At 36.0% G+C, this 20,869-nt stretch overlaps 1 protein-coding gene across 3 annotated transcripts in view; it reads right to left on the bottom strand.

The window, feature by feature from the left end:
* Positions 1-20,869, bottom strand: part of LOC138715488 (follicle-stimulating hormone receptor-like) — a 778,322-nt gene that overhangs the window by 194,132 nt on the left and 563,321 nt on the right. The window lies entirely within an intron of this gene.

Genomic DNA, 20,869 nt, shown 5'->3' with positions numbered 1-20,869 from the left:
TTTTTCACTATTCTGCTTACACCTAATCCATTGTCACTATTCTCACTTCTTATAAATACTTATATGTTATTTTACACATCTTCTTATACACTTTCTCTCTCCCCTATACTTCTCGATCTTTTCCAGTTTCACTTTATTTGCACTTTTTAATCACAACCCCACATTTTTTTAAACATATCCAATATCTCTGCTATATCCTCAACTGTCGCAGGTTCTGACCTTTCTTTACTGTTCGTCTCTGCCTTATTACTGTCTCTGTTTTTCTTTCTATTTATTTCTTCTTCTATTTCTCTTTTGTTCCCCCCACGCTTTCACTTTCACATCCTAGATTTCCACTTACACTCGTACCCTTAATCGTTTCACTACTTCCTTCCCTATCACTTCCTGACTCTTGGTTTTTCTTTTTATCCCTCCTCGACTTGCTCCCAATGTTGACCAGCACCCCACTGGGAGGACTTTTCCTTGCTTTCAAGTCTCACAACAATACTAATAAATCCTGCAATACGCTCCTCTTGGAACATCCGTTGGTTGTCCGGCTAAGAGATGGAGTGATGTGAGACCGTAACAAAGCATCTGGTTTAATAGATGTTTTGGATGATGATTAGTATTTATAGCAATGATATTAGCTGTGACTCAGTCCTTATAAATGCATTCGACCCTGATGCTTTAGACCCACTAGTCCTCCTACAAAATTATACTATAGGGTGCAATGCGTTTGCGCCAGATTTATTGTTTATTTGCAATTGAAAAGTACGGTCATATTTAAGGGTAATGAGTTTGCGCCAACGACAGTTTTGGGTAAGAATTTTCATTTTTCTTAAGTTGGTAGCGCACGAAATCTACTAGAGCACGATACCTAGGTGGCGTGTTTTGTTTTAGTAGTAGGCACATTGATTGAGAGGACATAAACATATAGTGACTAATGAAGGTTGTCATGGAGGTAGTCCAAAGGTGCAACAATAGAGAACAGGACTTACCGTAGAAGAGGGTAAAGTCGATCAAAATTTTGCAATTTTTTAATGATATTGAGGTTATGCAATGGAGCGAAGTTCCTCAGAAAATATCATTTTGTCGTCATATCCTTCACTTATGAAAGCACGTTACAAGAACTGAATTACAATATATAAAAATTGTTTTTTTTTATTTGACTTGTGATCGAAGTTACCTGCTTAAATAGGGTAAAGTCGATCACCATCGAATTTTTAGTGTAAGATCGATTTTAAAATATTGCGGAGTAAAGTCGATCACTGTTTATGTTTTTAAAAAACAAATTAAGTGTATTACATATATTTTATTTGTTATAAGGGCTGTAAAAAACAATAATAATCTTCAATATATGCCTATAGGATTATATCTTTTGTTACTGTGATCATACTATTCGATACAATTAGGCCTATAGATCTCCACTGTACAATCGTGACTATGATTGCCAACTTATAAAACATAAAAACACATTTTAATACTTCACATACCGACAAAGAAAGATTTAAGAATTCAAAATTTACATTGAAATACCACCCTTCAATTATAATCTAAAATGCAATTCAACATTGCTTAGGTTTATATCAGATGTTATTTGAAATCTTCCCCCCCTCATGTCACGTTAGAAACTACGTTGTTCCCATCGTCAGGTACAGAGCGGTGTACAAAATATGTTCCTTTGGCAGTGTTTCTCTTACTCAAGAAATTCACCATAATTTCGTCTTCCTCTTTCCCCACTATTCCATCAATATGAGCTATACTATGGCACTTTTCTATTTATAAGTGTTAGTTGGAGGTATTTCGGTGAACAACTTATTCTTCCTGCTGGTCCTATCTGTTTCGAGTAGGTCGATGGCGTGATCGACTTTACCCTACAAAGGTACAAGTTTTCTTAAAATAATAAGTTTCAATACTAACGTTTACAAACTGCAAAACTATTATTTCAGGATACAATCTCAACGAAAAGTACTTGCGTATACTTTCTGTCTCCTTTCACTGCTGACTATAATTTAGAGTTTGTAAGATTTTGTTTCCATTTAAGAGAAAAAGTTGAAAATAACAATTTTCACTTCAACGGTAATTACACAGTGTTCCCATTGTTGGCATTCGCAGGCTTTTTGTTGTCCCTCTCGCTTACATTTACAATGTACGACAATGAAGTCAGCATAACAAAATTTTAACAAGTAACTGAGAAAACATATATTTTTTTTTAAATCGCAAATGATCGATTTTACACCCACTGATTGACTTTACCCACTTCTACGGTACTTGTAAGAGATGGTTTTAAGTTCCGCAAGGCGTACATATATGTAGATGGACAAATACGTTGGAGTTCTACAGTGAAGAATTGTCCTGCCAAAATAATAATCTTAAAGAGTGACACGAAATTGTAGGCGGTCATAATCAGCAAAGTAATGAAAGAGATCTCGTACGGCAAAAAATACGTACGTCGTGTAAAAGGAAAGCGACTAGTGACTTAAGTGAAAAATCAGGCATCATAATATCTACAACATTCAATGAGAATCCAGAGTCTTGTGCTATTGTATTGCATTTCACTGACGTTAAACTATTACGAGAAGCAATCTGCAGAGAACATCACCATTTGACGAAACTACCAACAACTTTACTTGAAGTTCATGAAGCTGGAACTGAATTGCAACCAATGTCCTCCACTAACGAAAATTTTGTGCTACTGAACGATCGCGAAAGCAACAATTTTTTTTGTACCAACCTATGAACAGAAAAGTTGCATATTACGTTTGAGTTACTGGCGCAAACGCAATACGGATATACAGCAACCCATTTGGCGCAATTACAAGTGGCGTAATCATGGTGGCCCGATACTATATGTTTGGAGTAATCTTAAGAGCTAACATTGCGTCATGCTGCCCCTTTAATCGAAGAGAATGTCGCTACAATCTGTTCCGAAAATTTGTACAACGACTATTCTTCCCATGAAATATATTACAATTTGTACAGCAATTCGTCCTAAGAATCGCATTCGTCCTGATGATAAATTCGTCCCTACCACAAGATTAAATAAGCCCCATTATTGTGAGTTCATAATACCCATCTTTGCCTAACAAAAGTTGCAACAACTGCATACTCAGATCATGAACTCCTTCGCCTCACAGTCCCTACGTTGTCTGAGCGTGCAGGCCTTCAGCTGTCACGCAGGTGATCCGGGTTCGAGTCCCGGTCAGACCTGGAATTTTCCGTTGAATTTTCGGGGTTCTCCCATTTCCTTATATTAAGCATCTATATAATTCTGTCAATATTTCTCCATTTCGTCATCATTCCATAGCATTCCCGATCACCACCTGGCGATGCACGGAGGGGGCTGGCCTAGGGACGAGAGGGGGTTGTCTGCTCGAAACTTGGATACGCAACGAACCTTAGTGTAGTCAGCCGGTGTGGGTATGAGAATGTGCATAGCTTGTGGGGTAGCATAATAGATCGTAAAAGGTCGCAGTGCTGGTCATAGTGCCCCCTCCCAAAAATTCCATTCCATTTCATACCCTCGCCTCACGACATGCGAGAGAGGCAACCAAAGCTAATATCGAAAGTCTATCTGCATACAAAGCACAGAAAAGGGGAAAAGAAAACTGACAAGAGTGGAGATGTGAAAGAAGGACCGACTGTTCATCTAGACCAGGCATGTCAAAACCCTGCACATTGTGCAACTGTCTCTGTGCGATGTGCACTCTCTATTCCCCTACCTGGAGGGAGTGAATCGCCTTGGAGGGGAACGCGACAGGGCTATACAGTACCTGCAGCAGCTTTTGTTTCAGTAACACAGTTTCAGTACGAGTGCCGATTTGGCTGTGTCTGTGAATGAGTTATGATAAATAAAGTGAGGAGTTCACAGATGACGGAGAAGAGAAATTACGAGTCATATAACATAATTGTTATAATGTTTTCCTCAGCGAACAATAATAATTATTTTAAAATGAAAGGCTTTCATCAGCCTATGTCGAGGTAATAGTGTTGTGAGGTGACAATTTAGATCAGATTAGTAAAGTTCTCAAAATATGACATTGCCAGCACTTATTTCTTTATCAGTAGGCTACTCTCACGGCAAAACGTACTTGACAATGGCGTTGTTTTGGAGTCTGTACTAACACAGCCATCAAAGGTTAGACGACTTACGACTTTCATTTCATAAGCTGGTAAGTGATGAGAATATAGTGAGGATACATGTGAGGCTCTTGAGGTTATAAGGAGAAAAAAAAAACAACTATTTGCAAGGCGGAAAAATTTTCTGGAAAAATATATAATGACAAATTTTCCATCTCACGTCACAATATTAATTCAATATACTTATATTAATAAATCTTTAAATCTGACATAAAGAGAATATCGTCTCTTCACAGCTTGTGAACTATACTTTTAATTTCTTTGAGTAACGCTCCCAACTTGTCGATACTTGCTCTCAACGTTTTCAAATAAATTATATGTGAATTTGAATTCTAAGCTTAATTTATATTTATTAATATTAATATTATTTCAGTGTAAAAACTTCACAATGTCCTACTGCATGTAATTAATTGGGAGTATAATATTTTCTTCAACATTTGTGCACCAATGGTCACAGTAAATAGTAATGCTTGACGAACAGTGAAAGAGTAGGGTCTATTACTTTAAAATAATTAGTACCTACTACGTAAAATGAAATACTTGTTCGTTTCTTGTTCTTTCGAAATTACTGCAATTTTTTTCTTCAAATACGGTATAAAAATCATATTAATAAATTATGCTTTACAAACCATTACTTTGTGAAGTATGCTATAACTGAGTAAGCCTAAAGTTTCTTGTATTACAATTGTCAAATATAGACACTGATAATAACAGTGTTTTTTTTTCATTCTGCTAACTATGTTTATAATGTCCATATATCTATTTAATCCAACCCTAGAAGCACAGACTAGATTATTGTACAGCCCTCCAGCTAAGAACGGGTAAGAGCAACGCTTGATTGATGCAGTCTGCACAGACCGGCGATCTGCGCACATAACTGCACATTTAGAGACTGATTTCTGACATGCCTGATCTAGACAGCGCCCATTACAATAAGATCTATTTAAAATTTTCAAAGTCGCGAGCCATGAAATGTTTGGTGCAGAGGATCTATAAGAACAAAATCAGACCAATATGTCATTTGGTAGAAGCTTGTTACTAAATTTTAGGAATCAATTTGCTTTTGGTATAAACATAGGGCGAGTATGCAAATATTACTTGGGACGAATATGTGCGGATGAATTTTTCAGTAGTACCAATTGGCATTGGACCAATTTTAATAGGCTATATCCACCGAAGAGTACAGTAGCATTAGTCAGTAAACAATTGATTAAATGGCGATCTCGTGTTAATTGTGTAAGCATATGCGGCTTACACCTGTTTCGGTGCTTCTTCACACCATCCTTAGAGCCTACTAGATCTCGGCGTCATCTCGAACTTCGCTGCCTGTTGTTTGGGTGCGTTCGATTGTTGAAAAGCGTTGAAATGTGGTGTCAAATAGTGTGTGGTTCTGAAATTGATCTGTGTGTTGAGAATTTGATCAGGGTGTGTTTTGGTGTGTCTCTATATTTCATATTGTTCTAGTGTGTTGAGTTTTTGGTTTTTGGTTTGTATGTGTAGGATTTTCATGTCTGTATTTATGTTATTGTATGTGTGGTTAGCATTAGTTATGTGTTCGGCATATGTAGATATATTGTGTTCTCTGGTTATTGCTTTAATGTGTTCTTTGTATCGAGTTTGGAATGATCTGCCTGTCTGTCCAATGTAGAAACTGTCGCAACTATTGCATGTGAGTTTGTATACACCTGTGTGGTTGTATTTATTTGTTTGTGTTGTTTGTGTGTTGAGATGTCTTTGTATTGTGTTTTCTGTTCTGTATGCTATGTTGTATTTCTGTTTTCATATGCCGAACACATAACTAATGCTAACCACACATACAATGACATAAATACAGACATGGAAATCCTACATATACAACCCAAAAACCAAAAACTCTACACACTAGAACAATATGAAATATAGAGACACACTAAAACACACCCTGATCAAATTCTCAACACACAGATCAATTTCAGAACACACACACTATTTGACACCACATTTCAACACTTTTCAACAATCGAACGCACCCACACAACAGGCAGCGAAGTTCGAGATGACGCCGAGATCTAATAGGCTTTGAGGATGGTGTCAAGTAGCACCGAAACAGCTGTAAGCCGCACATGCTTACACAATTAACACGAGTAAGATCGCCATTTAATCAATTATTTATATTCAAGTGTTAAAAATAGTGTACGAAAGATTCAACATGCATTAATCATTGTTTTGTTTATTCATGGTTCCCCAGGACGAAGGATCCATTCCGATGATTATTACTATTATTATCAGTATACCTTCCTTTAAACTCAGACTCAGGCATGACAACTAAAGAATAAGAATAACTTCGATTTTAATACCATACGTTTAGGTTTTCTTTCTAGGAGAGGCACTGTACAGTAGAAGTTTCCATTAAAATGTAGGTACATACTACAGTTATTTCAGAACTTACATACCACTGCAAATTCTAATTACCCTTTATCGCATACTAAAGTGCACGGCATCCCTTAGCCGTCAGGCACATAGTCGAATATAGAATGTCCCATCTCTCTTGTGCACCTATTATAACTTCTTTGTTTGGACAGGTATTGGAATTTTTGTTTTTGAGCGTTATGTTAGAAGGAGGGGCTAACATGAGTGTGGAGATTTGGTGCATGTAACTACTATTACAAAAAAGAGTAATTAGAATAATAGTAGGTGCCAAATTTAGGGAATAGTGTAGGGTTATTTTCAAAAAACTACAAATAATGCCCATGGCTTGTCAGTATATCTTTTCATTAATAATCTTCCTCGTATGTAATCGTGAAAACTTTGTAACTAATTCAACAGTTCATAGCATAAATACACGTCAAAAAATGACTTTCATACTCCATCGGCAAGTCTATCGTGCTATCAAAAAGGAGTGCGTTATATGGCAGTAAAAATTTTTAATAGCCTCCCTATCGAGATAAAAAATGAAACTCAAAACATAAAATTATTTAGGGCCAAATTAAAGAAGTACCTAATTTCTTACGCCTTCTATTCTGTAGGTGAATTCATGACATTCAATAACACATCATGAAATTGATACTAAAACTTTGTGTTGTACTAGTAGACTATATTGTAAATCTCGTCTATATATATTTCATCTAGACTGTAACTATAAATTAAGATTTTATAATAGTATTAAGTTTTTTGACTTGTTCCATATTCTAGCTGTAAGCATGTATGAATACCATGGAATGTTAATAAATACAATACAATACAATACATTATGGTATAAGATACACATGACTTCATCAATTCTTCAAATAGCACTACATACTTTAATCATGTTACATTGATTACACATATTAAGATGAGTTCAAAAATATACTACAATGTCACCTTCCTAATCAATAACAAAAACAAATCGAATTACAAATGTACTTCCAGTGTGATAGTGTTATGCTTTGAGAGTAACAGAAGATGTTCCAAATAGTGACCATTCACATTAATGTACATTCGAAGGTGATCTCCGAAAGACTGTGTAACTCCTCGGCATGTTGCTGGCTGAATGAACACACAAGCCTGTAGAATGCGTTGCTGCGTGTCGTCCGGTGTTGTCAGAATGTCCTGGTACACACTGTCCTTTACAGTTCCTCACAAGAAGAAGTCGAGTGGCGACAGGTCCGGAGAACGTGCAGGCCATTGTACGTGGATTGTGGCGTCGACAGTTGTTGTGGCTTGTTTACATGTTAAGACAGCAACCACACAACACACGACGTGTACGGACGTCAGTCGTCTTTCGTTTTGTGTAAGTTAATGCACAAGATGAATGGGGCACCATAACAAACGACACATTGGCATTGATTTTGCATTTTTGGAGAAACACAGCGTCGTAAAATAACCAATTAAAATATTTAATTACTAAAAGAATAATAAAAATATACCAGTAAACTAATTTTTAAATCAATACAGATAAACGTTTCGTAGAATAACAAACATTAAGTGCCTTTTTTCATAGATTACCTGACTTTCAACTTACAGTTGTGGAAAATCCATCGATGTAATCAGCCCAAGAGCGAATCTAACCTACATTCGATTGCAGTCCTGGATCAACAGACTATCTGAACTACACCGATGACAATATTACCGATATTGTGCTCCGTATAACCGATAGCAAGGTGTGTATTTAAACAGAACCTGCGAGCGGTTCGGAGGAAAGTCAGGTCGCCGTGTTGTGGTTTTTCTAAAATCTATTCACCAAGAATTTCGTGCGAAAAATAAGATTGTAAAATCGTCACAGCCAATTTTTAGTACGCTGCAATTTTTTTAATTTGTCAAATAAGAGCCTTCAATGAAGTACTGAAATAATTCATGCTCATGTTTTTCTTCTTCTTCTTCTTTACTTCATGGTATGGGCAATTGCCCGTTCCTGCTTCAAAGGTCGCTCCATCATTTCATTGGTCGTCCCTGAACTCTTCGTCCTTTTGGTTTATAATTTATTGCTTTCTTAGGAAGTCTGTAGTCGTCCATTCTCTCTACATGTAATTTCAAATCTTGTCTGTAATTGTCTATTTTATCAATAAGTGGGTATACTCCTAGTTCCTGCTAATATCTTCATTTCTAATTCTATCTAATCTCGTGCATCCTTTTACTTTCCGCAAGAATCTCATCTCTGCCGCTTGTATTTTACTAACATCAGGTTTTGTTGTAACCCAACTTTCACTTCCATATAAAAGAGTAGGGACTGCCATTACATTGTAGAATTTCATTTTTGTGTCCTTTCTGCTTTTATTCTTCAAAGTTCTATCAATTGTGCCACATACTGTTTGGAATGGTTGTAATTTCATTTTATATTATCATTTTTGTAACTTACATCACATCCCAGGTACTTAAAATTAGTGACTTGTTCTACTGCTTTATTATCTATTTCAATCTTAGATCTCACAGTATTTTTGCCTTGAAATGCAATTACTTTTGTTTTTGTATTTGATATGTTGAAGTTATGCTTCTGGCATATTTTATTTAGTTCATATACTGCTTTTTGTAGTTTTGTTTCAGTATCTTGTATTACAATCATATCATCGGCAAATACCAGAATATTAATTTTTATTCCTCTATCAATTAGAATTCCAGGATCCACTAAAATTTTCCATTATCGAACAATTTCGTCAGCATAAATATTAAACAGTGTCGGTGATAAACTACACCCTTGTTTTAAGCCTATATTTGTTTCAGTTTCTCGAGTTAAATGTTTTCCAGTATTTACGGTAATTCTTGAGGCATTATATAAACTCTTCATCATTCTGATAATGTGCTGTGGGTAGCCTTTGGATTGTAATATATGAAACAGTTTTGGCCTGTCGACTTTATCAAATGCTTTCACGATATCTATAAAAGCCATGTGTGTTTCTAAATTGAAATCTCGGCACTTTTCTATTATTTGCTTCACTGTGAATACATTATCAGTGCACGATCTTACCTTTCTAAATCCGCGCTCATGTTTTTGTTGAAATAAATGAATCAATAAGTAGATACTGAATATGAATAAAATTTGTCCAAGTACTTAGCAGAAATGCTTGCACATCAAGAGACAGCCGGCGTGCTGAAAACCATATTCAATTAAGATAATGCGTCCCGCGCCGTAGCGTCTAGACTCAGGTATCATGCGTGGAGTCGCGTTACGGAATACGCTCTAGTTCGAGGCTTCATGGAGAAGGGATTTTCTCATTAAATTTCAGCCAGTATATGGAACCGGTGTTCACCCAGCAGCGTGATGAAATTGCGGAGCCATGATAGGTAGCGAAATCCGGTTACGGATACAAATTATAACGCTTTAACGAAATCTCCGTTCTGTTTGGGTGATCGTTCACCTCTGCGAGACATGTACGGACGTGAGGCCAGCAGTCTGTGGTCGACTTTGTTCTCTCATCAGCTGTAGTATCACGGATTTAATATTTTTAATTGGCTAACAGTTAGTTTTGTCCATTCTTACGACGATCAAATCAATAAATAAATGTCTCACTAAGGGTCATATTCATAGACGAGACTTTGGACCAAAGTTGACTTTGGAAAGTATGAAGTCACCATTTTTCAATTCACAGTCGACACTTTGACTAAAGTAAACTTCACTCGTAACTTTACTTCGAAGTCGCCGAAACTCTAGACTTTGACATTGATTTTGATTTTCGTTTGTGGGTATAAGGAAAATTGCTGATATTTGGGAAATTGTTGAATTTACCGAGAATATTGACGAAATCTAGGAGATTATTAAAGCTGATCATGTTACTCGGCATATAATTAGATATAGATAATACATTCAAATCAAGATACAGACTTGATAAACAAACCGTATTAGATATCCTCGGCATGTTTCAACATACATTAATGAATAATAATCAAAGAGGATTATCTGTTCCACCAATAATACAACTTATTTCATCCCGATTTTATGCTGCAGGTAAGAATACTGATGGTTTAATACTGATTATGACTAATTCTATAGAGGACAGGTTATACAGTTGGATATGCAGTCAATTTATAATTCTGCGATAGTCATAATAATGTTTTCTGCACATCGATTTCAGGTAATTTTTAAGTAGTTTCTTCAGACTTTCAGGGAATATCTCTGCCAACTGTCAGCAGGATAATATAGACTATCTCTTTCATAATCTGTCATTGGTGGCATCTTCTTGTCTTTCATATCATCAGAATAAAACTATTTTACAATGAAATTTATTATTCTTATATAAAACTGGAAGAACGGCTAACAATGGCTTAACATGCACCGATGTGCAATTGTTTAATTGATTTGCCACTCAAAAGATGGCTTTGATTGTGGCAATGCCTACTCTATTTCAACTATTCTTTAATTTAATTCGTTTAAAAGGCAGTGATTATAATTGCCAACATTAGAACCAGATCATCAAATCTCGACTTACCGAAGTCAAAGCCAAAGACTCAGAAGTATTGTCTATGAATAGGACTTTCAATAAAGTTAAACTTTGCTACGAAAGTCAACTTTGAGAAGTCTTCATCCAGAGTCTCGTTTATGAATACGGACGGCCCTAAGGTAGGTATGCATTATTCGCTTCAACCAAGTGCAGGAACTCCCAACCATGAGACTTTCTTTGTTTTTTCTCATCTATCACAATTTTCTGCGCATGTTTTCACCATGGACTGCAATTTCTTATGACTGGAATTTAAGACGGGGTCTCCTACGTTGAAAACAATTCTTTTAGAAGTCCCTTTGCGTAGTGTTTTGCTTGTATTCTGTAGACAGAGTAACCTGACAACCAGGACAAGTCTTGAGAAAAGTTTGTTATGTATCTTGTCAAGCAACCAACCCGGCAAGTTTCTAACACTGTTTGTTGGTTTTTTAAGCAGTTCTATATGCTACATGCGAAGAACTTCACTAATTCGTTTAACTGAGTGAGCACCACTCTTTCGTGTTTATCACGTGTCTTATCAACTTCTTAAAGCTTGACTTACGGGTAACGTGAGATACGTGGAAGTGCACGCAGTGGCCGTAGTGTTCAAATTTCGAGGGACAAAACTTCGCTGTTATTAAGACAAGCACGCAGCTTGTTTCCAACTCCGCCACGTAGGGCTGTGGAGTGGAGATAGTCATCTGTTACAATTAAGAGAAACAGCGATGCTATATTCTGCGAAGTGAAGATTCATGCTTGCTCTGTTTGGTGTCAGGATGGCTGAATACAACTGCAAACAAACGGACCCAGACTATCATAGTCCATTGTTGCATTTCTTCCTTCATTCCACTTCGTGAAACAGTGATTGTCTAAACTCTACGTGATCAACATATGCAGATCTGCGACATTATCGATGTATAAGGTTCAGTTATTACTTTTCATTACTGCTTCTCGAAGTAAGATTCACGGAAACTTACCAAATTAATCAATGCACAAGAACTATTAATAATAATAATAATAATAATAATAATAATAATAATAATAATAATAATAATATGTATGTATTTATTCATACATGCAAATGGGTATATACCCGGTGGCAGTAGTAACTAATTACACTCAATAATGACAATTAATAATAAACACAACTAATAAAAAAACAATAATTAATAATAATAATAATAATAAAATAATAATAATAACAAGCAGCATCCTAAATTAAAATGAAGCATGGTTACTTAAAATAACATTTAAACTAAATCTAATTTGCATCTTAACCCTAAGCTCGAACTAAGACCCACGAGTCTGACAGGTTCATATCTGCACAAGTACCTTTCGGCACTACACTTATTTCGCTGTCAACTCACTCACTGCACTGATTCTACCTGATTTCACTAACACTTCTAACCATTTCACTGTTCGAATACTTTGCACAGCCACTTCACTGACACCAACACACTTCACTTACACAATAGACTTCACTGACACTACACACTTCACTGACACAACACACTTCCTCACTGATAGAACACTTCAAATAACAAGATATCAATTACACCCTTTAACTAGTGTGTATAATATACTACCGTCTATTAGTGAAGTCCTTAAGCCTATTTTTAAATACATTTTTGGTTATTGGTAAAGCCTTTAGTAAGTCTGCAGGTAAAGCATTCCAATCCTTGATAGTACGATTGAGAAAAGAAAATTTTCCAGTGTCCGTCCTCTGTCTTCTTTCCCTCAATTTATATGAGTGGTCGTTCCTTGAAGAGTAATTTGGCGGCTGCAACCTATTTTTTATTTCTATCCAGGCAGGCTCACCTCTGTATGTTTTGAACTCTGCGCATAATCAAATTCGCGTTCTCCGGTCCGTGAGTGTGTCCCATTTTAATTGTGAATTATTACGACAACACTTGAGAGCCCGTTTTTGAATCTTTTCCAGTGTCTTAATATGTTCTAATCTGTAAGGATCCCAACATGCAGCACCATATTCCATTACTGGACGCACTAGTGATTTATATGCAATCTCTTTGGATTTATCAGAGCCTTTCCTTAGTACCCTCATCACAAAGTGTAACGCCCTCCATGCTTTTCCCACTGTGTCAGTAACGTGTTCTTCCCAGCAGTAGTAATAATAAATAAAAATTTTACCTAAAAAAACTAATTCTGTGCTTTTAAAATATTTCTAAACAACCTAATTTTAAACAACTGAGGACTAAGACTACCACTGATTTCCAGCAGCAGCGAATTCCATGAGCGGGCCATGGCTATTGAGAAAGAACTTGAGTACAGAGATGTCTGATGACGTGGTATTGATAGCAACAGATTGTGCTGTGAACGTGTATTACGATTATGATGTGAAGCTAGGAGAGTAATCCGAGAGGCAAGGTAGTTGGGTGTGGAATCATGTATAATTCGGTATAGCAGGCAAAGGGAATGTACTAAACGTCGATCTTGCAAGCGGAGCCAGGAGAGTCGTAGAAAATATTCCGATATATGATCATGTCGGCGGATATTGAAAATAAATGTTTATTTCATATAATACACAGGGTGAACCGTTTGGGAAAACGCTAAATAAAATCGCTGTAACACGAGAACAGTCACTAATAGTTTTTCTGTAATTTGTAAATGCATTCCTGGAGGATTAGAATTTTGACCGCACTAGAATCCCACGTGTCCACCATTGTGTACATGACATAATTCACACCGTGATGTAATATTTGCTATTTGTGAGCTTACATCTCAGAATTTATTTTATTTTAAGCGGAGAGATTTCTTGCTTTGAGATCATTAGTATTCCTGGGTTGCTGTACATTCAAAATTACACATCTTTCCTTACAAAGAGGGCAGGGTGGGCGCGTTAGGGGCAATAGGGGAGGTAAATGGAGAGAGAGGGTTAGAGATACAAGTCAACTCAACATGCATACATAGTAACAACACAAGTTACCTTAGCAAGTGGCCGACTGGCGAATTACAGCTGTTAATCATATAGGCTATGTCTTTTCTGCTCCGAAGAATAGCGTCATTCGTCATATTTTATTTTTTGGAAAGTAAGACACCTAAAGATAATTATGTTCAAATAATGAGATATTTAATGAATACATCTTGATTACACAACTTTTAACATTGTATCACTTCAGAATATGTATGATAAGACTTTCTTGTGTTAAATTCTAACGTACCTTGTTTACAGGTTTTGACCTTTTATCGGCCATCTTCAGAACTGGTCGTTGTTGGTCTTGGAGCCTCTTGTTTTGTTTCCTGTGAGGGTGTGTTCGTGTGGTGTAATGTAGAGTCAAAGAGTGTGTGTGTTCTGAAATTGAGTTGTGTTGAGAATTTCGTTAAGGTGTGTTTTCGTGTGTCTGTATATTTCATATTTTTCTAGTGTATTTAGTTTCTGGCTTTGTGTAGTATTTCCATGTCTGTGTTGATGTCTCTGTGGGTGTGGTTAGCATTTATGATGTGTTCTGCATATGTGGAGGTGTTTTGTAATTTTTTTATGGCTGTGATGTGTTCTTTGAAATGATCTGCCTGTCTGTCCTATGCAGAAGTTGTTGAAGATGTTACATTTGAGTTTGTATACGCCTGTGTGGTTGTATTTGTTTGTTTGTGTTGTTTGTGTGTTGAGATATTTTTGTAGATTGTTATTTGTTCTGTTTGCGATGTTGTAATTTAATTTCTTGAATGAGGTTGCAATTTTGTGTGTGATTTCGTTTTCGTATGTTAGTGTGATGTATTTTTTGTGTTCTTGTGTTTGTGTTGTATTCTTATGTTTTTTGTAATTATGTTTTGTCTTTCTTATTATTTTGTCTATTATGTTAGGGTTGCATCCGTTTTCTTGTGCTATGTATTTGATTGTGTTTAGCTCTTCGTTGTAATCTTGTTGGTTCAGTGGTATGTTGAGTAGTCTGTGTACCATTGTTCGGAATACAGCTTGTTTGTGTTGTGTTGGGTAGTTTGATGTGTTGTTGTTGTCTCAACACACAACTCAATTTCAGAACACACACACTCTTTGACTCTACATTACACTACACGAACACACCCTCACAGGAAACAAAACAAGAGGCGCCAAGACCAATAACGACCAGTTCTGAGGATGACCCATAAAAGGTCGAAACATGTAAACAATGTACGTTAGAATTTAACACAAGAAAGTTTTATCATACATATTCCGAATGTATGTAGTTGATTGACTAAGTTATAAATTCATGTCATAATTTTTAAGTAATTGTAAAAATAAGAAATTAATAAAGAGATAGGATAGTACAATAAAACGCTGCAAATAAACTAAAATGGAAAAATAAAAAAGTAGTGTCTTAGCTGCATTGATAATAGAAGGTATAATAATTTCTGAAAAATAAATTTTAGTAGTTTATTGTTATAATTATTAGTAATGATAACCGTAATAATATTTAGCATTAATTATCATAACAACATTAATAATAATAATAATAATAATAATAATAATAATAATAATTATACAACAAATTTAACTTTCAGTGATGCACACTCATGTTTCTCAATGAAATTCTATCAAGCGCTCTACACCCTTGTAGACAGTATTTCACTACGCAAATCAAGATTTTCAAGTGTAACTCCCTGTAAAGTTGATTTGAATAATTTCGAGGGAAAAATTGCTCCGGGGCCGGGCATCGAACCCGAGACCTTTGGTTTAACGTACCAACGCTCTACCAACTGAGCTACCAGGGAACTCAACCCGACACCGATCAATTTTTCCCTCTATATCCACAGACTCCAAAGTGGGCTGACACTACTTTTCACTAGTATTTCACTGCTTTTTACGCCATACATACCGTACTCTTGTCTTTGTAAGTACAGTAGAACCTCTATTATCCGTGGTAATGAAAGGGGTGGACTGGACAGTTAATCGAAAAAATCGGATAATCCGTACCATTTTCGTAAGTCCATACTACAGCCTCATAATATTCCTCCGTAGTGTTGTGTTTAACATGCTAGATAGTGAATCAGAAGTTCACTAATTTAATTTTGGTTTATAAGGGCCAAGGAAGTGCCTGATGATGGTTGTTTGCGAAAGGATAGGGATATTAGAGGGCTCCTGTTGTATATCTACATACCGGTACGTTATACGCTTTATCATTATTTTTCGTTAAATCGTGCACAATTGTAACGCCAATCAAGTATTCTGATGCGAAATGAGCCGCGGGTTTTCTTTTCCCAAACCTCTCAATTATTTGCATTTTTATTTTGATACTCAGCAAAACACTTTTGACACTCGTGGAAGATATTTTGCATAGACGTTATAAAGTACGGGCATTCGAGCAGTAGGACAAGGACAGATTTGCTATATATTGTGCGGATGTTCTCAGGACTATTTCTTTGAAAGCAGGTAGTGACTATTTTACAAATTGGGAAAAACACTTTCAAGCAACATTCTTATTGCTTGCAGTAGTACTATGTAAAGATAAAGGTTTTTAATAAAACACTCTAGAAAAAATAGGATTATAATATAAGGTATAGTACTAAGTTTCTCACATGTTTATTTCCGTAGCAAAGAAAGAAAAAAAAAAAGAAAGAAAGAAAGAAAGAAAGAAGGAAAGAAAGAAAGAAGGAAGGAAAGAAAGAAAGAAGGAAGGAAGGAAAGAAAGAAAGAAGGAAAGAAAGAAAGAAAGAAGGAAAGAAAGAAAGAAAGAAGGAAGGAAGGAAAGAAAGAAAGAAGGAAAGAAAGAAAGAAGGAAAGAAAGAAAGAAAGAAAGAAAGAAAGAAGGAAAGAAAGAAAGAAAGAAGGAAAGAAAGAAAGAAAGAAAGAAGGAAAGAAAGAAAGAAAGAAAGAAGGAAAGAAAGAAAGAAAGAAAGAAAGAAAGAAAAAGAAAGAAGGAAAGAAAGAGAAAGAAAGAAGGAAAGGAAGAAAGAAAGAAAGAGAAAGAAGGAAAGAAAGAAAGAAAGAAGGAAAGAAAGAAAGAAAGAACGAAAGAAAGAAAGAGAAAGAAGGAAAGAAAGAGAAAGAACGAAAGAAAGAAAGAAAGAAGGAAAGAAAGAAAGAAAGAAAGAAGGAAAGAAAGAAAGAAAGAAAGAAAGAAGGAAAGAAAGAAAGAAAGAAGGAAAGAGAAAGAAGGAAAGAAAGAAAGAGAAAGAAGGAAAGAAAGAAAGAAGGAAAGAGAATGAAGGAAAGAAAGAAAGAAGGAAAGGAAGAAAGGAAGAAAGAAAGAATGAAAGAAAGAAAAAAGAGAAAGGAAAGAAAAAAAGAGAAAGAAGGAAAGAAAGAAAGAAAGAAGGAAAGAAAGAAAGAAGGAAAGAAAGAAAGAAAGAAAGAAGGAAAGAAAGAAAGAAAGAAGGAAAGAAAGAAAAAAGGAAAGAAAGAAAGAGAAAGAAAGAGAAAGAAAGAAAGAGAAAGAAAGAAGGAAAGAAAGAAAGAGAAAGAAGGAAAGAAAGAAAGAAGGAAAGAAAGAAAGAAAGAGAAAGAAGGAAAGAAAGAAAGAAAGAAAGAAAGAAAGAAAGAAAAGAGTAACATAAAGACACTCGGATAATCCGCCGATCGGTTAATAGAGTGTCGGATAATCGGGGTTCTACTGTATTCTACGTTCTTACTTCTATTTTTGCATCGTACTGCTGGGGTGCATAAGGTACGGAAATTCCGCCACTACGTCTACTTCCATTTAACCATTGGTCGTGGTGGAGGGAGAAAGAAGATATGTGACATTATGACGTATCTAACCCAGGGGCCAAGTATTCCCCTATCCTGAGATAAAGTTTCAGATAAAGTTGAAAGTTGTGTTTGGTATAGCCATCTCTGCGGACAGTTGTTTAAGATTCTTCTTGGAACTTCTTGTCATAGCAGAGCCACCAACAGCTTCGGTTTCGAGAACACGCCTTCGTCGCTATAACAGACTTTTTTAAAACACGTGATATCGTAACGTTATCGAGTTGTAATTCGGAGTTCTCGGAACATCATACTGAAGGCGAACACGACGTTGAATTCATGTTACACTTCCAAATTCTGTAAAATATAACACGCATTTTACTCCTTGTCTTGCAGTACACGGCACTTCCCCAGCTCCCTCAAACTCTGCTAAACCTACCTCACAGCTGTTGAAGCAATCTTTCTCACTACAGTCCACGTCTCTGAAATTAGCGCACATAAATGCACAAAGCCTGTTATCTAATTATGAAGAATTATCTTCAATTTTCTCTAACCAAGACCTTCATTATATCCTCGTCTGTGAATCATGGTTTAAGCCCCCTCTCTCGTCCATTTAAATGCTTACACTCCATGCAGAAATGACACAGTAGGCTATTAAGCGAGGGGTGGAGTGTTAGCTTATATTAGGAATGACCTGCTTTTGAAATTCCATGGCGATGTTGCACATCCCGAATATCTATTCATAGAAATACAGGGACATCATTTTATATTTACTAACATTTTTAATATTAACCTGGCTACCCCCTTCCACGACTGGAGTTCGATGATACTGGCATAAAACACAAACAAATCACTTTACTAGGTATAGGAGGAAAGAAAAGCAGTTCATCCATTTACGTAAACTAGGAAATATCGCGATTTTGAGTTCGATAATTTTCATTAGGTTTTTGTTTAATCAAAATACAGTAATGTATTAACAATAAGTGTTTTTACTCACGAACTGAGTTATCCAGGCGAACGTATTCATTATGCAGTGTATATTATACTGTCTACAGCACATTAGCGTACAATATAGAGAATGAAGTTCAATTGAAAAATAATCATAACATGGATATTTAAACACATTTTTGAAAATGGTGGCCGTTCATTTCGATACAGGCTTCAGTTCTTTTGTACATATTATCGCACTATAGACTATTGCATCTAATTCCAATTGCCAGTTTCGTCCTTCGTACTAGTAACTCATGTTGAAATAATTCTGTACCTACTCTATAAAAGAGTATCTTACGCACTGTAAATTCAATCTTCACTTCTACCCGACCCGCACAGATAAAATTACTCAGACATGGTATCTACTCTCCGTCCGTAGAATCGTAGAAAGGGAGGAAATCACGTTAATTAATTAACGAGGCCCTGTTATTTAAGTTATTTTAAACAGTTGTATAATATTACGTAGACGTCCAATTTCTACAGAAATTAATGTTTTCAGAAAAGAGCTAAGACAGCCAACTCTTACAGAGGGGCGAAGAGAAGCAGAAATCGGGATGCGACGTAGGCAAACGGATGACAGTACCTGTGGGAAAATGATTCAATATTGAAAGCTCTTTAGTCACTGGAAAACGCGAACATATTTCTGGAACGTACTATACTCACTAAGTGCTGTTTACTATATGCGGCCTTGGTTCTGTGGGGAGGACAGTGGAAGGCGTGGGAGTGAAGTACATTCAAAAACTCAGGTACAATAAAAATTGAAGTAAAAATAAAATGATGTCCCTGTACAAGCAAGCCAACAGAAATGTCGTGTAGCTGTTGTTTATAACCATCCTGTAGTAGGGCATTTATCTGACTTAGAAAGTCCATTAACCAATCTTTTACCGCAATATGAACACGGTCTTGTTTTCGGCCATTTAAATACCAATCTTCTGACCCTTAAATCAAATGGGACTAAGCAACTATTTAATAAGTTAGAAACGTTTGACTTAAAATTTGTTCCCTTAATTCCACCCATCACACAAATACTATTGAAACTCTAATTGATCTAATTATTACAAACAATCCTGACACGTGATTTCCCTCCTTTCTACGATCCTGCGACATAACCACTTGGACGGACAGTAGATAGCATGTCTGAGTAATTTTATCTTTTCGGGTCGGGCAGAAGTGAAGATTGAATTTACAGTACGTAAGGTACTCTTTTATAGAGTAGGTACAGAATTATTTCAACATGAATTACTAGTACGAAGAACTGGTAATTGGAATTAAGTACAATATGCTATAGTGCGATAATATGCACATTAGAACTGAAGCTTGTATCGAAATGTGTTTAAATATCCATATTATGATTATTTTTCAATTTAACTTCATTCTCAGTTGCCTGTTCCTGGAATATCCGCACATAACAATATTCGTAGTGTATTCTCTTCAGTGCCCGAAAGCTGCAGCAAAATTCATTAGCACAGAGGTCAAAAACAACAATCAATTATTTGCTGACGTCATGCAACTGCCATGGCATACAATATTCAACTTACAAGGAGAGGTTGTCAGATCGATGTCACAGTTTTGTATGGGGATTTGTTTGGTGTAAATACACCAAAAATAAAACGACCCGTGTCTCGGCTTTTTCTCCCATAGGCGCTAGTTTACTCGTAAAAAGTAAAGTATGAAATCCTACCGAGTGTTCTTGAGTCGTTGTTGCATGCAAATTAATCACCGCTCACACGGCAACACAGACTGATGTCTTCGATCTCTGCACCCGAGTTTACAGTAACGTTATGATATTTTTTGTTTTGATATTAAGCCTATTATTTTTTACTTATTATAATTATTGTTTGTTGATTTTCTTCTACTTGTTCAATAAAGTCAAGTGAAAAGGACACAAACACATCGCCCGACGTTTCGGTGAATGCGGAAACTGTCAATAAAACTGTTCTTACGGGATCGGTGCGATATTTTCAAGGTGAAGGCTACTTTTTAAAATTAATTGCCATGATCATTGTAAGGGTTTTTCGTTCTATAGAAATTTAGTATCAATTTTCATTCATAGTAGAAATACAGTCATGAAAATAATAACAAAATTAGCTACATGAAACATAATTTGAAAGATTACTAATTTGTTACATGCACTGAATTGTTTTATGTTAGCCTATTTATTTTAACTACCAGATCGGCTTCTAGAGTTGGGACTGATCGAAGACCTCTCCAGTGCGGAAGTAAATTTGCAGTCTCGACAGATAGGTGACGAGTCTATAAATTTATTCATGAAAGC

Source organism: Periplaneta americana, chromosome 15 (assembly GCF_040183065.1).
Source record: "Periplaneta americana isolate PAMFEO1 chromosome 15, P.americana_PAMFEO1_priV1, whole genome shotgun sequence".
NCBI lineage: Eukaryota > Metazoa > Arthropoda > Insecta > Blattodea > Blattidae > Periplaneta > Periplaneta americana.
The sequence above is the reverse complement of the archived record's forward strand: the minus strand, read 5'-3'. Positions and strand labels throughout refer to the sequence as shown.